At 46.5% G+C, this 13,738-nt stretch overlaps 1 protein-coding gene across 11 annotated transcripts in view; it reads left to right on the top strand.

The window, feature by feature from the left end:
• The window catches only part of bat1 (HLA-B associated transcript 1), a 132,480-nt gene that overhangs the window by 87,238 nt on the left and 31,504 nt on the right, over nucleotides 1-13,738 (top strand). For 3 of the 11 annotated variants that reach the window (XM_045707951.1, XM_045707948.1, XM_045707949.1), the window contains one exon: nucleotides 6,684-6,756. The exons of 1 other annotated variant lie outside the window; for it this stretch is intronic. The gene's annotated coding sequence lies outside the window, so the exon portion shown is untranslated. 11 annotated transcript variants of the gene reach the window in all.

Raw genomic sequence — 13,738 nt, 5'->3', positions numbered from 1 at the left:
GGACACAACCCCTGTATCGGCCTGACTGTGGTGGCCTGACTGTGGTGGTCTGACTGTGGTGGTCTGACTGTGGTGGCCTGACTGTGGTGGTCTGACTGTGGTGGCCTGACTGTGGTGGCCTGACTGTGGTGGCCTGACTGTGGTGGCCTGACTGTGGTGGTCTGACTGTGGTGGCCTGACTGTGGTGGCCTGACTGTGGTGGCCTGACTGTGGTGGCCTGACTGTGGTGGCCTGACCGTGGTGGTCTGACTGTGGTGGCCTGACTGTGGTGGCCTGACTGTGGTGGTCTGACTGTGGTGGCCTGACTGTGGTGGCCTGACTGTGGTGGCCTGACTGTGGTGGTCTGACTGTGGTGGTCTGACTGTGGTGGCCTGACTGTGGTGGCCTGACTGTGGTGGCCTGACTGTGGTGGTCTGACTGTGGTGGTCTGACTGTGGTGGTCTGACTGTGGTGGTCTGACTGTGGTGGCCTGACTGTGGTGGTCTGACTGTGGTGGCCTGACTGTGGTGGTCTGACTGTGGTGGTCTGACTGTGGTGGTCTGACTGTGGTGTGTCTGTCTGTCTGTCCATCCTTATGCATCTTTCTGTCTGTCTGTCTGTCTGTCTGTCTGTCTGTCTGTCTGTCTGTCTGTCTGTCTGTCTGTCTGTCTGTCTGTCTGTCTGTCTGTCTGTCTGTCTGTCTGTCTGTATATGGCTGCCTGTCTGTCTGTCTATGCCTGTCTGTCTGTCTGTCTGTCTGTCTGTCTGTCTGTCTGTCTATATATGCCTGTCTGTCTGTCTGTCTGTCTGTATATGCCTGTCTGTCTATATGCCTGTCTGTCTATGCCTGTCTGTATGCCTGTCTGTATGCCTGTCTGTCTATGCCTGTCTGTCTATGCCTGTCTGTATATGCCTGTCTGTCTGTCTGTATATGCCTGTCTGTCTGTCTGTATATGCCTGTCTGTCTGTCTGTATATGCCTGTCTGTCTGTTTGTCCTGATGTATCTGTCCGTCTGTCTGTCTGTCTGTCCCTCCGTCCGTCATTGTCTGTCTGTCTGTCCCTCCGTCCGTCATTGTCTGTCTGTCTGTCTCTCCGTTTGTCTGTCTGTCTTCCTGGCTGCCCTCCTAGCTGCCTGTCTGACTGTCTGTCCTCCTGACTGTCTGCCTTCCTGTCTGTCTGTCTGTCTGTCTGTCTGTCTGTCTGTCTGTCTGTCTGTCTGTCTGTCTGTCTGTCTGTCTGCCTGTCTGTCTGTCTGTCTTCCTGGCTGCCTGTCTGTCTGCCTGTCTGGCTTTCTGTCTGTCTGCCTGTCTGTCTGTCTTCCTGGCTGCCTGTCTGTCTGCCTGTCTGTCTGTCTGTCTTCCTGTCTGTCAGTGTATCATAGATGATGTAACAGATCAAGCATTAACAGAACTAGGTCATATAGAGTTATAAAACAATGACAGTAGTTCACAAAGTGTTGACTCTATTTAACCCCAGTAGACCTTAACCCTCGTAGATGTCAGGCTGACTGACCATCAGGAGAGCTGTTACAGTGTGTGTGTTGTTTGCGGTGTTGTCAAGCACTTACAGTGGCTTGCAAAAGTATTCGCCCCCCTTGGCGTTTTTCCTATTTTGTTGCCGTACAACCTGGAATTAAAATAGATTATGGGGGCGGGGTTGTATCATTTGATTTACACAACATGCCCACCACTTTGAAGATGCAAAATATTTTTTCTTGCGAAACAAACAAGAAATAAGACAAAAAAAACTGAAAACTTGTGTGCATAACTTTCCCCCCCCAAAGTCAATACTTTATAGAGCCACCTTTTGCAGCAATTGCAGCTGCAAGTCTCTTGGGGTATGTCTCTATAAGCTTGGCACATCTAGCCACTGGGATTTTTGCCCATTCTTCAAGGCAAAACTGCTCCAGCTCTTTCAAGTTGGATGAGTTCTGCTGATGTACAGCAATTTTAAGTAATACCACATATTCTCAATTGGATTGAGGTCAGTGCTTTGACTAGGCCATTCCAAGACATTTAAATGTTTCCCCTTAAACCACTCGAGTGTTGCTTTAGCAGTATGCTTAGGGTCATTGTCCTGCTGGAAGGTGAACCTCATTCCTTAAATTCTGACCAGTTTCCCAGTCCCTGCTGTTGAAAAACATCCCCACAGCATGATGCTGCCACCACCATGCTTATCTGGTAGGATGGTGTTCTCGGGGTGATGAGAGGTGTTGGGTTTGCACCAGACATAGCGCTTTCCTTGATGGCCAAAAAGCTACATTTTAGCCTCATCTGACCAGAGTACCTTCTTCCATATGTTTGGGGAGTCTCCCACATATCTTTTGGCGAACACCAAACGTGTTTGCTTATTTTTGTCTTTAAGCAATGGCTTTTTTTCTGGCCACTCTTCCGTAAAGCCAGGTCTGTGCCCACAGTTCGAGCTTCTACTTTTAAAAATCCACCTTCCCAGAAATAAGTCTCTTACTGTTGCCACTTGCTATAGACCCCCCTCAGCCCCCAGCTGTGCCCTTGACACCATATGTGGATTAATTGCCCCCATTTATCTTCAGAGTTTGTACTGTTAGGTGACCTAAACTGGGATATGCTTAACGCCCCAGCTGTCCTACAATCTAAGCTAGATCCCCTTAATCTCACACAAATTATCAAGAAACCTACCAGGTACAACCCTACATCCGTAAACACGGGCACCCTCATAGATATCATCCTGACCATCCTGCCCTCTTAAATACACCTCTGCTGTCTTCAACCAGGGACTCAGCGATCAAGGCCTCATTGCCTGCATCCGTAATGGGTCCGCGGTCAAACGACCAGCCCTCATCACTGTCAAACTCTCCCTAAAACATTTCAGCGAGCAGGCCCGGGTATCCTGGAAGGATATTGACCTCATTCCATCAGTAGAGGATACCTGGTTATTCTTTAAAACTGCCTTGCTCACCATCTTAAAAAAGCATGCCCCAATCAAAAAAATGTAGAACTAAGAACAGATATGGCCCTTGGTTCACTCCAGACTTGACTACCCTTGACCAGCACAAAAACATCCTGTGTCGTACTGCATTGGCATCAAATAGACCCCGTGATATGTAACTTTTCAGGGTAGTTAGTAACCAATATAAACGTGCAGTTAGGAAAGCAAAAGCTAGCTTTTTCAAACAGAAATTTGCATCCTGTAGTACAAACTCCAAAAGTTCTGGGACACTGTAAAATCCATGAAGAATAAGATCACCTCCTCCAAGCTGCTCACTGCACTGAGGCTAGGAAACACTGTCACCACCGATAAATCTACGATAATCGAGAATTTCAACAAGCATTTTTCTACGGCTGGCCATGCTTTCCACCTGGCTACCCCTACCCCGGTCAACAGCTCTGTACCCCCACAGCAACTTGCCCAAGCCTCCACCATTCCTCCTTCACCCAAATCCAGCTGATGTTCTGAAAGAGATGCAAAATCTGGACCACTACAAATCAGCCGGGCTAGACAATGTGGATCCTCTCTAAAATTATCCGCCGCAATTGTTGCAATCCCAATAAGGCAAATAGATAACTAAGTGGCTCGGGGAACAAAACATCGATATTTTGGGTCCATGGCCAGGAAACTCCCCAGACCTTAATCCCATTGAGAATTTGTGGTCAATCCTGAAGAGGCGGGTGGACAAACAAAAACCCACAAATTCTGACAAACTTCAAGCATTGATTATGCAAGAATGGGCTGCCATCAGTCAGGATGTGGCCCAGAAGTTAATTGACAGCATGCCTGGGTGGATTGCAGAGGTCTTGAAAAAAGAAGGGTCAACACTGCAAATATTTACTCTTTGCATCAACTTCATGTAATTGTCAATAAAAGCCTTTGACACTTATGAAATGCTTGTAATTATACTTCAGTATTCCATAGTAACATCTGACAAAAATATCTAAAGACACTGAAGCAGCAAACTTTGTGGAATTAATATTTGTGTCATTCACAAAACTTTTGGCCACGACTATATAAGTCTTTGTTAGGTAAAGCCCCATCTTATCTCAGCTCACTGGTCACCATAGCAGCACCCACCCGTAGCACGCGCTCCAGCAGGTAAATGGCACTGGTCATCCCCAAAGCCAACTCCTCCTTTGGCCGCCTTTCCTTCGAGTTCTCTGCTGCCAATGACTGGAACGAATTGCAAAAAACACTGAAACTCTAGTCTTTTATCTCCCTCACTAAATTTATGCATAAGCTGTCAAAGCAGCTTACCAATCATTGCACCTGTACACAGCCCATCTGTAAATAGCCCACCCAACTACCTCATCCCCATATTATGTTTATTTATTTATTTTTGCTCCTTTGCACCCCAGTATATCTACTTGCACATTCGTCTTCTGAACATCTACCGTTCCAGTGTTTAATTGCTAAATTGTAATTATTTTGCCACTATGGCCTATTTATTGCATTACCTCCCTAATCTTACTACATTTGCACACACTGTATATAGATTTTTCTATAAACAGTTGTCATGCTACAAAATAGGAAAAACGCCAAGAGGGAAAAATACTTTTGCAAGGCACTGTTAGTAAAAATACAGTAAGTAAAAGTAAAAAGTACTTAAGTCGATTTATTGGGTATCTGCACTTTACTATTTAGATTTTTGACAACTTTTACATCACTACATTCCTAAAGAAAATGATGTACTTTTTACTCCATACATTTTCCCTGACACCTAAAAGTACTCGTTACATTTTGAATGCTTAGCAGGACAGGAAATGGTCCAATTTACACACTTATCAGGAGAACATCCCTGGTCGTCCCTACTGCCTCTGATCTGGAGGACTCACTAAACAGAGAACATCCCTGGTCATCCCTACTGCCTCGGATCTGGAGGACTCACTAAACTGAGAACATCCCTGGTCATCCCTACTGCCTCTGATCTGGAGGACTCACTAAACAGAGAACATCCCTGGTCATCCCTACTGCCTCTGATCTGGAGGACTCACTAAACAGAGAATATCCTAATCAAATCAAATCAAATCTATTTATAAAGCCCTTCTTACATCAGCTGATATCTCAAAGTGCTGTACAGAAACCCAGCCTAAAACACCCAAACAGCAAGCAATGCAGGTGTAGAAGCACGGTGGCTAGGAAAAACTCCCTAGAAAGGCCAAAACCTAGGATGAAACCTAGAGAGGAACCAGGCTATGAGGGGTGGCCATTCCTCTTCTGGCTGTGCCGGGTGGAGATTATCACAGAACATGGCCAAGATGTTCAAATGTTCATAAATGACCAGCATGGTCAAATAATAATAATCACAGTGGTTGTCGAGGGTGCAACAAGTCAGCACCTAAGGAGTAAATGTCAGTTGGCTTTTCATAGCCGATCATTGAGAGTATCTCTACCGCTCCTGCTGTCTCTAGAGAGTTGAAAACAGCAGGTCTGGGACAGGTAGCACGTCCGGTGAACAGGTCAGGGTTCCATAGCCGCAGGCAGAACAGTTGAAACTGGAGCAGCAGCACGGCCAGGTGGACTGGGGACAGCAAGGAGTCATCATGCCAGGTAGTCCTGAGGCATGGTCCTATGGCTCTGGTCCCCCGAGAGAGAGAGAAAGAGAGAAAGAGAGAATTAGAGAGCATATTTAAATTCACACAGGACACCGGATAAGACAGGAGAAATACTCCAGATATAACAGACTGACCCTAGCCCCCGACACATAAACTACTGCAGCATGAATACTGGAGGCTGAGACAGGAGGGGTCAGGAGACACTGTAGCCCCATCCGATGATACCCCCGGACAGGGCCTAACAGGCAGGATATAACCCCAGCCACTTTGCCAAAGCACAGCCCCCACACCACTAGAGGGATATCTTCAACCACCAACTTACCATCCTGAGACAAGGCCGAGTATAGCCCACAAAGATCTCCGCCATGGCACACCCCAAGGGGTTGATGATATCCCTGGTCATCCCTACTGCCTCTGATCTGGAGGACTCACTAAACAGAGAACATCCCTGGTCATCCCTACTGCCTCTGATCTGGAGGACTCACTAAACAGAGAACATCCCTGGTCATCCCTACTGCCTCTGATCTGGAGGACTCACTAAACAGAGAACATCCCTGGTCATCCCTACTGCCTCTGATCTGGAGGACTCACTAAACAGAGAACATCCCTGGTCATCCCTACTGCCTCTGATCTGGAGGACTCACTAAACAGAGAACATCCCTGGTCATCCCTACTGCCTCTGATCTGGAGGACTCACTAAACAGAGAACATCCCTGGTCATCCCTACTGCCTCTGATCTGGAGGACTCACTAAACACAAATGCTTTGATTTTAAATCATGTCTGAGTGTTGGAGTGTGACCCTGTCTATCTGTAAATTTTTACAAAAAACTGAAAATGGTGCCATCTGGTTTGCTTAATAAAATTAATATATTTATTTTATTTTCAATTTATCAACTACATTTACTTTTGACACTTCAATATATTTAAAACCAAATACTTTTAGACTTTTACTCAAGTAGTATTTTACTGGGTGACTTTCACTTTTACATTTTTCTATTAAGGGATCTTTACTTTTACTCAAGTATGACAATTGGGTACTTTATCCACCACTTTGTGTGTGTGTGTGTGTGTGTGTGTGTGTGTGTGTGTGTGTGTGTGTGTGTGTGTGTGTGTGTGTGTGTGTGTGTGTGTGTGTATATATATATAACCATTTCCAATGTGTGCATCTTTGTTTCAGCTTCCAGAGAGTTATCTGAAGACATCCCTGGGTTCCTGCATCAAACACAACTACAAACATTTCTATACAGGAGGTGGCATCATTCCTATACAGGAGGTGGCATCATTTCTATACAGGAGGTGGGCATCATTTCTATACAGGAGGTGGCCATCATTTCTATACAGGAGGTGGGCATCATTCCTATACAGGAGGTGGGCATCATTCCTATACAGGAGGTGGGTATCATTTCTATACAGGAGGCTGGTATCATTTCAATACAGGAGGTGGGTATCATTCCTATACAGGAGGTGGGTATCATTTCTACACAGGAGGTGGGTATCATTCCTATACAGGAGGTGGGTATCATTCCTATACAGGAGGTAGTATCATTCCTATACAGGAGGTAGTATCATTCCTATACAGGAGGTGGGTATCACTTCTAGACAGGAGGTGGGTATCATTTCTATGCAGGAGGTAGGTATCATTTCTACACAGGAGGTGGGTATCACTTCTATACATGAGGTGGGTATCATTTCTACACAGGAGGTGGGTATCATTCCTATACAGGAGGTGGGTATCATTCCTATACAGGAGGTAGGTATCATTCCTATATAGGAGGTGAGTATAATTTCTACACAGGAGGTGGGTATCATTCCTATACAGGAGGTGGGTATCATTCCTATACAGGAGGTGGGTATCATTCCTATACAGGAGGTGGGTATCATTCCTACACAGGAGGTGGGTATCATTTCTACACAGGAGGTGGGTATCATTCCTATACAGGAGGTGGGTATCATTCCTATACAGGAGGTGGGTATCATTCCTATACAGGAGGTGGGTATCATTTCTACACAGGAGGTGGGTATCTAAGATTCTAGAGAGCACCCAATATTAGCCTGGTCACAGATCTGTTTGTGCTGTCAAGTCACCTGACTCTTTAGCATGACAACAAGAGTAACAAGGAGTTGACAGGATTACTGACCAGGTTAACACCATATAGAGGACAGACAGACAGACAGACAGACAGACAGACAGACAGACAGACAGACAGACAGACAGACAGACAGACAGACAGACAGACAGACAGACAGACAGACAGACAGACAGACAGACAGACAGACAGACCAGGTTAACACTATATAGAGGACAGACTGACCAGGATAACACTATATAGAGGACAGACTGACCAGGATAACACCATATAGAGGACAGACTGACCAGGATAACACCATATAGAGGACAGACAGACAGACTGACCAGGATAACACCATATAGAGGACAGACAGACAGACTGACCAGGATAACACCATATAGAGGACAGACAGACAGACTGACCAGGATAACACCATATAGAGGACAGACAGACAGACTGACCAGGATAACACCATATAGAGGACAGACAGACAGACTGACCAGGATAACACCATATAGAGGACAGACTGACCAGGTTAACACCATATAGAGGACAGACAGACAGACTGACCAGGTTAACACCATATAGAGGACAGACTGACCAGGTTAACACCATATAGAGGACAGACAAACAGACTGACCAGGCTAACACCTAGTGCACTATATAGGGATTTGGGTGCCATTTTGGACGCCCCTGGTACTGCACTATATTAAAATATATATATACCTTATATTGTTAGCACTCCAAAGAGGAGTCAGGTTTTTTTTGTTGTGGCTTTGTTTGTTTCGTACAGTTTGCTCAGGGAAAATGAGTATCGAGGGAGCCATACTGGCAGCCCAACAAGAGGCAACTAGAGCTCAACAAATAGCTCATCAGGATTGCAATGCGAATGCATCATGACACGTTACAGGTCCAGCACCGCACCAACCAGCTGCTCAGAGAGGAGCAAGAGAGAAACACCCAGGAGTTAAGAGAAGGCTTAAAGGGGCTAGCGGACCAAATTTGGTGCTCAGTTACGAGCTGCAAATACCCAGAGGAGGGCCAATCATTTTCTTCAAAAACTGACAAAGCAGGATGATGTGGAAGCCTCACCACCTTCGAAAGGACGGCAGAGCACGAGAGAGAAGTGGCCGAAATGGGCAGGGCTTCTGGCACCATACCTGACAGGGGACGTTAAAAAAGCATATTTCGATCTGGAGTTCAAAGATGCACAGGATTACGATAAACTAAAGGGAGAGATTCTGACTTGGAGTGACCAATACCGTGAGGGACCATTGCTTTCACCAGTGGACCTACAGACCTGGACTCCCCCCCCCCCCCTGAACACAGATGTTCGACTTGATTCACCTGGCGGGGGAAATGGTTGCGACCGGAGACCCGTTCATCCGTTTGACGATGGGGTTGGCCGGAACAAGGTACTTGCCGCCGACCATCTAGTGGCCCTGGTTGAATGGTATTGTATGGCAGGAACAGCTGATCAGGCACAGGAGGAAAGATCCCTAGGCCTGGGCAAACCCGAGGACAGGGTAAGATTGTTGCAGCATTGGGAGGGGGAAGAGAGCTATGTGGGGCTGTGAGGAAAGAATCAGACTGGGGGCGAGACAATTTGAAAAAAGCCGGAAACAGGGACCGGGGGTTGTGGGGTCCCCCCCCAAAAATCCTATTATCTGTTACAATTGTAATAGACCGGGACATATTGTGGCATACTGCCCTATTAACAGCTTCCCGACCAGCTGTTAGAAGCCTGGTAGTGCCACTCCCCATAATCAAAATGCCATTTGAGAGGATAGCCAAGGATACAGTGGGTCCGCTACCCAAATCCGCAAGAGGTTACCAATACATTCTGGTCATCCTAAATTATGCCACTCACTACCCAGAAGCCATTCCCCTTCGGACGATGGCTTCCAAAAATATCGCCAAGGAATTAGTGCTCCTGTTCACCAGGGTAGGGATTCCAAAGGAGGGCCTTACTGACCAGGGGACCCCCTTTATGTTCCACCTTATGGCGGACCTTTGTAAGATGTGGCAGGTGAAACAGTTGAGGACATCGGTTTACCATCCGCAGACGGACGGGATAATTGAGAGATTCAACCTCACCTTGAAGTCAATGCTCAGGAAGGTAATTGATAAGGATGGAATGAACTGGAATTGCATGTTGCCGTATCTGATGTTTGCCATTAGAGATGTTCCCCAAGCCTCGCTGGGGTTTTCACCCTTTGAGCTGGTATATGGGAGGCAACCCACGGAGAATCTCATACATCGTCCGAGAAACCTGGGAGCACCAATCCACTTCTTATACTACTGTTATAGAGCATATCACTGCAATGCAAGACAGGATAGCCACAGTCACGCCCATCGTCAGCGAGCACCACCGGCACACTTATAACCGGCAGGCTACGCTGAGGGAATTTCAACCGGGAGATAAGCTGTTAGTGCTGGTCCCCACGTCAGAGTGTAAACTACTAGCCACATGGAAAGGACCGTATGAAGTGCTGGAGCGAATAGAAGCCAGGTCGTCGGCCCCCGGAACAGATCTATCAACCGGTTAAAAGCATGGGGAAAGAGAGAAACACATTGTCACGTACCCCATACCCACTCAGGAGGCAGTCGAAGTGCATGTTTCACCTACTCTGTCCCCAGCACAAGTACAGGAAGTATAGACCCTGGTTTATAAAAACAAAGATGTGTTTTCAGGGATACCAGGCCGAACTGAGGTTACGGCTCATGATATTGTTTCCCTACCAGGGAGAAAATTAAGCATGAGGTCGTATCGGGTACCCGAGGCTCGACGAGCCGCGATTAGAGCAGAGAAAAATGTTGACAGATGGAGTGGTTGAAGAGTCATATAGGGAGTGTTCTAGGCCAATTGTGATGGTCTCCAAGCCTGATGGGTCTTGGCGGTTTTGAAATGATTTTCAGAAGGTAAATTAAATCTCCAAGTGTAATTATACCCACACCAATCAAAGTACCCATCAAAGTGAAACGGTTGGAGACTCAAGAACCACCACCTCTACACTCTAACCACTAGGCTACGCTGCCGCCTCTACACTCTAACCACTAGGCTACCCTGCCACCTCTACACTCTAACCACTAGGCTACCCTGCCGCCTCTACACTCTAACCATAGCTACGCTGCCGCTCTACTCTAACCACTAGGCTAAAAGGCTACCCTGCCGCCTCTACACTCTAACCACTAGGCTACCTGCGCAACACCACTAGCTGAAGGCTACCCTGCCACCTCTACACTCTAACCACTAGGCTACCCTGCCGCCTCTACACTCTAACCACTAGGCTACCCTGCCGCCTCTACACTCTAACCACTAGGCTACCCTGCCGCCTCTACACTCTAACCACTAGGCTACCTGCCTCCCCTCCACTCTAACCACTAGGCTACCCTCCCGCCCCATATGAGTCGAAGGGATTTGTAAAATTGGAATAGGTTTTTATGAACGATGCTTAATTTGGTTCAGTTTGGACTCCCGCTGACAGATGCACTGGGAACTGAAACATTTTGAACCAGGAACGAACTTCATCCTGTAAATCTTTTAATTATATCACTTAAATTATAGGGATGTTATCTGCTGAGAGACGTACTGACATACAGACAGACAAGAGGATGAGTGACTCATTGACACACACTCAGTACTGTATTTACTGTGGCAGAGTCATGAATAGCACCCTATTCCCTATGTAGTGCACTACTGTTGACCTGCTTCCATAGGGCCCTGGTCAAAAGTAGTGCGCTGTGTAGTGAATAGGGTTCCATTTAGTACGCAGGACTGTGTTTACTGCCCCTGGCGCCAGCCTGCCTGTTGCTAACCCACAGCCACATAATCAATACACTGAAACACTGAGACAGGATGACTTAATGAGTCTGAACACTGTTCAGGATACAGACCCTCAGTCTTTAGACCAGGGCCCATAGGGAATAGGGTGTCTGTTAGGATACAGACCCTCAGTCTTTAGACCAGGGCCCATAGGGAATAGGGTGTCTGTTAGGGTACAGACCCTCAGTCTTTAGACCAGGGCCCATAGGGAATAGGGTGTCTGTTAGGATACAGACCCTCAGTCTTTAGACCAGGGCCCATAGGGAATAGGGTGTCTGTTAGGATACAGACCCTCAGTCTTTAGACCAGGGCCCATAGGGAATAGGGTGTCTGTTAGGATACAGACCCTCAGTCTTTAGACCAGGGCCCATAGGGGAATAGGGTGTCTGTTGGGGTACAGACCCTCAGTCTTTAGTGACCAGGGCCGATAGGGATAGGGTGTCTGTTAGGATACAGACCCTCAGTCTTTAGACCAGGGCCCATAGGGAATAGGGTGTCTGTTAGGATACAGACCCTCAGTCTTTAGACCAGGGCCCATAGGGAATAGGGTGTCTGTTAGGATACAGACCCTCAGTCTTTAGACCAGGGCCCATAGGGAATAGGGTGTCTGTTAGGATACAGACCCTCAGTCTTTAGACCAGGGCCCATAGGGAATAGGGTGTCTGTTAGGATACAGACCCTCAGTCTTTAGACCAGGGCCCATAGGGAATAGGGTGTCTGTTAGGGTACAGACCCTCAGTCTTTAGACCAGGGCCCATAGGGAATAGGGTGTCTGTTAGGGTACAGACCCTCAGTCTTTAGACCAGGGCCCATAGGGAATAGGGTGTCTGTTAGGATACAGACCCTCAGTCTTTAGACCAGGGCCCATAGGGAATAGGGTGTCTGTTGGGATACAGACCCTCAGTTGTAGCTATGGTTACCAGGACAGATAGTAGGGTGACGTCAGACAGTCAGATAGAGAGACAGACAGATGGTAGGGTGACATCCTGATCCTCTCAACCAGCTTCATGAGGTGGTCACCTGGAATGCATTTCAATTAACAGGTGTGCCTTGTTAAAAGTTAATTTGTGTCATTTCTTTCCTTAATGCGTTTGAGCCAATCGGTTGTATTGTGACAAGGTAAGGGTGGTATACAGAAATTAGCCCTATTTGATAAAAGACCAAGTCCATATTATGGCAAGAACAGCTCAAATAAGCAAAGAGAAACGACAGTCCATTACTTTAAGCCATGAAGGTCAGTCAAACCAGAACATTTCAAGAAACTTCAAGTGCAGTCGCAAAAACAATCAAGCACTATGATGAAACTGGCTCTCATGAGGACCGCCACAGGAATGGAAGACCCAGAGTTACCTCTGCTGCAGAGGATAAGTTCATTAGAGTTACCAGCCTCAGAAATTGATGCCCACATAAATGCTTCACAGAGTTCAAATAACAGACACATCTCAACATCAACTGTTCAGAGGAGGCTGCGTGAATCAGGCCTTCATGGTCGAATTGCTGCGAAGAAACCACTACTAAAGGACACCAATAATAAGAAGAGACTTGCTTGGGCCAAGAAACACGAACAATGGACATTAGACTGGTGGAAATCTGTACTTTGGTCTGATGAGACAAAATGTGCGATTTAAAAAAAATATATATTTAATTTTTTTGTATTTTTTTTTTGTTCCCACCGCCATGTCTTTGTGAGACGCAGAGTAGGTGAACGGATGATCTCCGCATGTGTGGTTCCCACCGTGAAGCATGGAGGAGGAGGTGTGATGGTGTGGGGGTTGCTTTGCTGGTGACACTGTCAGTGATTTTATATAGAATTCAAGGCACATTTAACCAGCATGTCTACCACAGCATTCTGCAGCGATACGCCATCCCATCTGGTTTGTGCTTAGTGGTGTTTTTCAACAGGACAATGACCCAACACACCTCCAGGCTGTGTCACCAAGAAGAAGAGTGATGGAGTGCTGCATCAGATGACCTGGCCTCCACAATCACCCGACCTCAACCCAATTGAGTGAAGGAAAAGCCGCCAACAAGTGCTCAGCATATGTGGGAATTCCTTCAAAACTATTGGAAAAACATTCCAAGTGAAGCTGGTTGAGAGAATGCCCAGAGTGTGCATAGCTGTCAAGGCAAAGGGTGGCTATTTTGAAGAATCTCAAATATAAAATATACTTTGACTTGTTTAACACTTTTTTTGTTGTTGGTTACTACATGATTCCATATGTGTTATTTCATAGTTTTGATGTTTTCACTATTATTCTAAATTGTAGAAAATAGTAAAAAAAAAAAATTGGAATAAGTTGCTGTGTCCAAACTTTTGACTGTACTGTACATCACACT

Source organism: Salmo salar, chromosome ssa26, assembly GCF_905237065.1.
Source record: "Salmo salar chromosome ssa26, Ssal_v3.1, whole genome shotgun sequence".
In the NCBI taxonomy this organism is placed as follows: Eukaryota; Metazoa; Chordata; class Actinopteri; order Salmoniformes; family Salmonidae; genus Salmo; species Salmo salar.
This window is presented reverse-complemented; position numbering and strand designations above follow the sequence as displayed.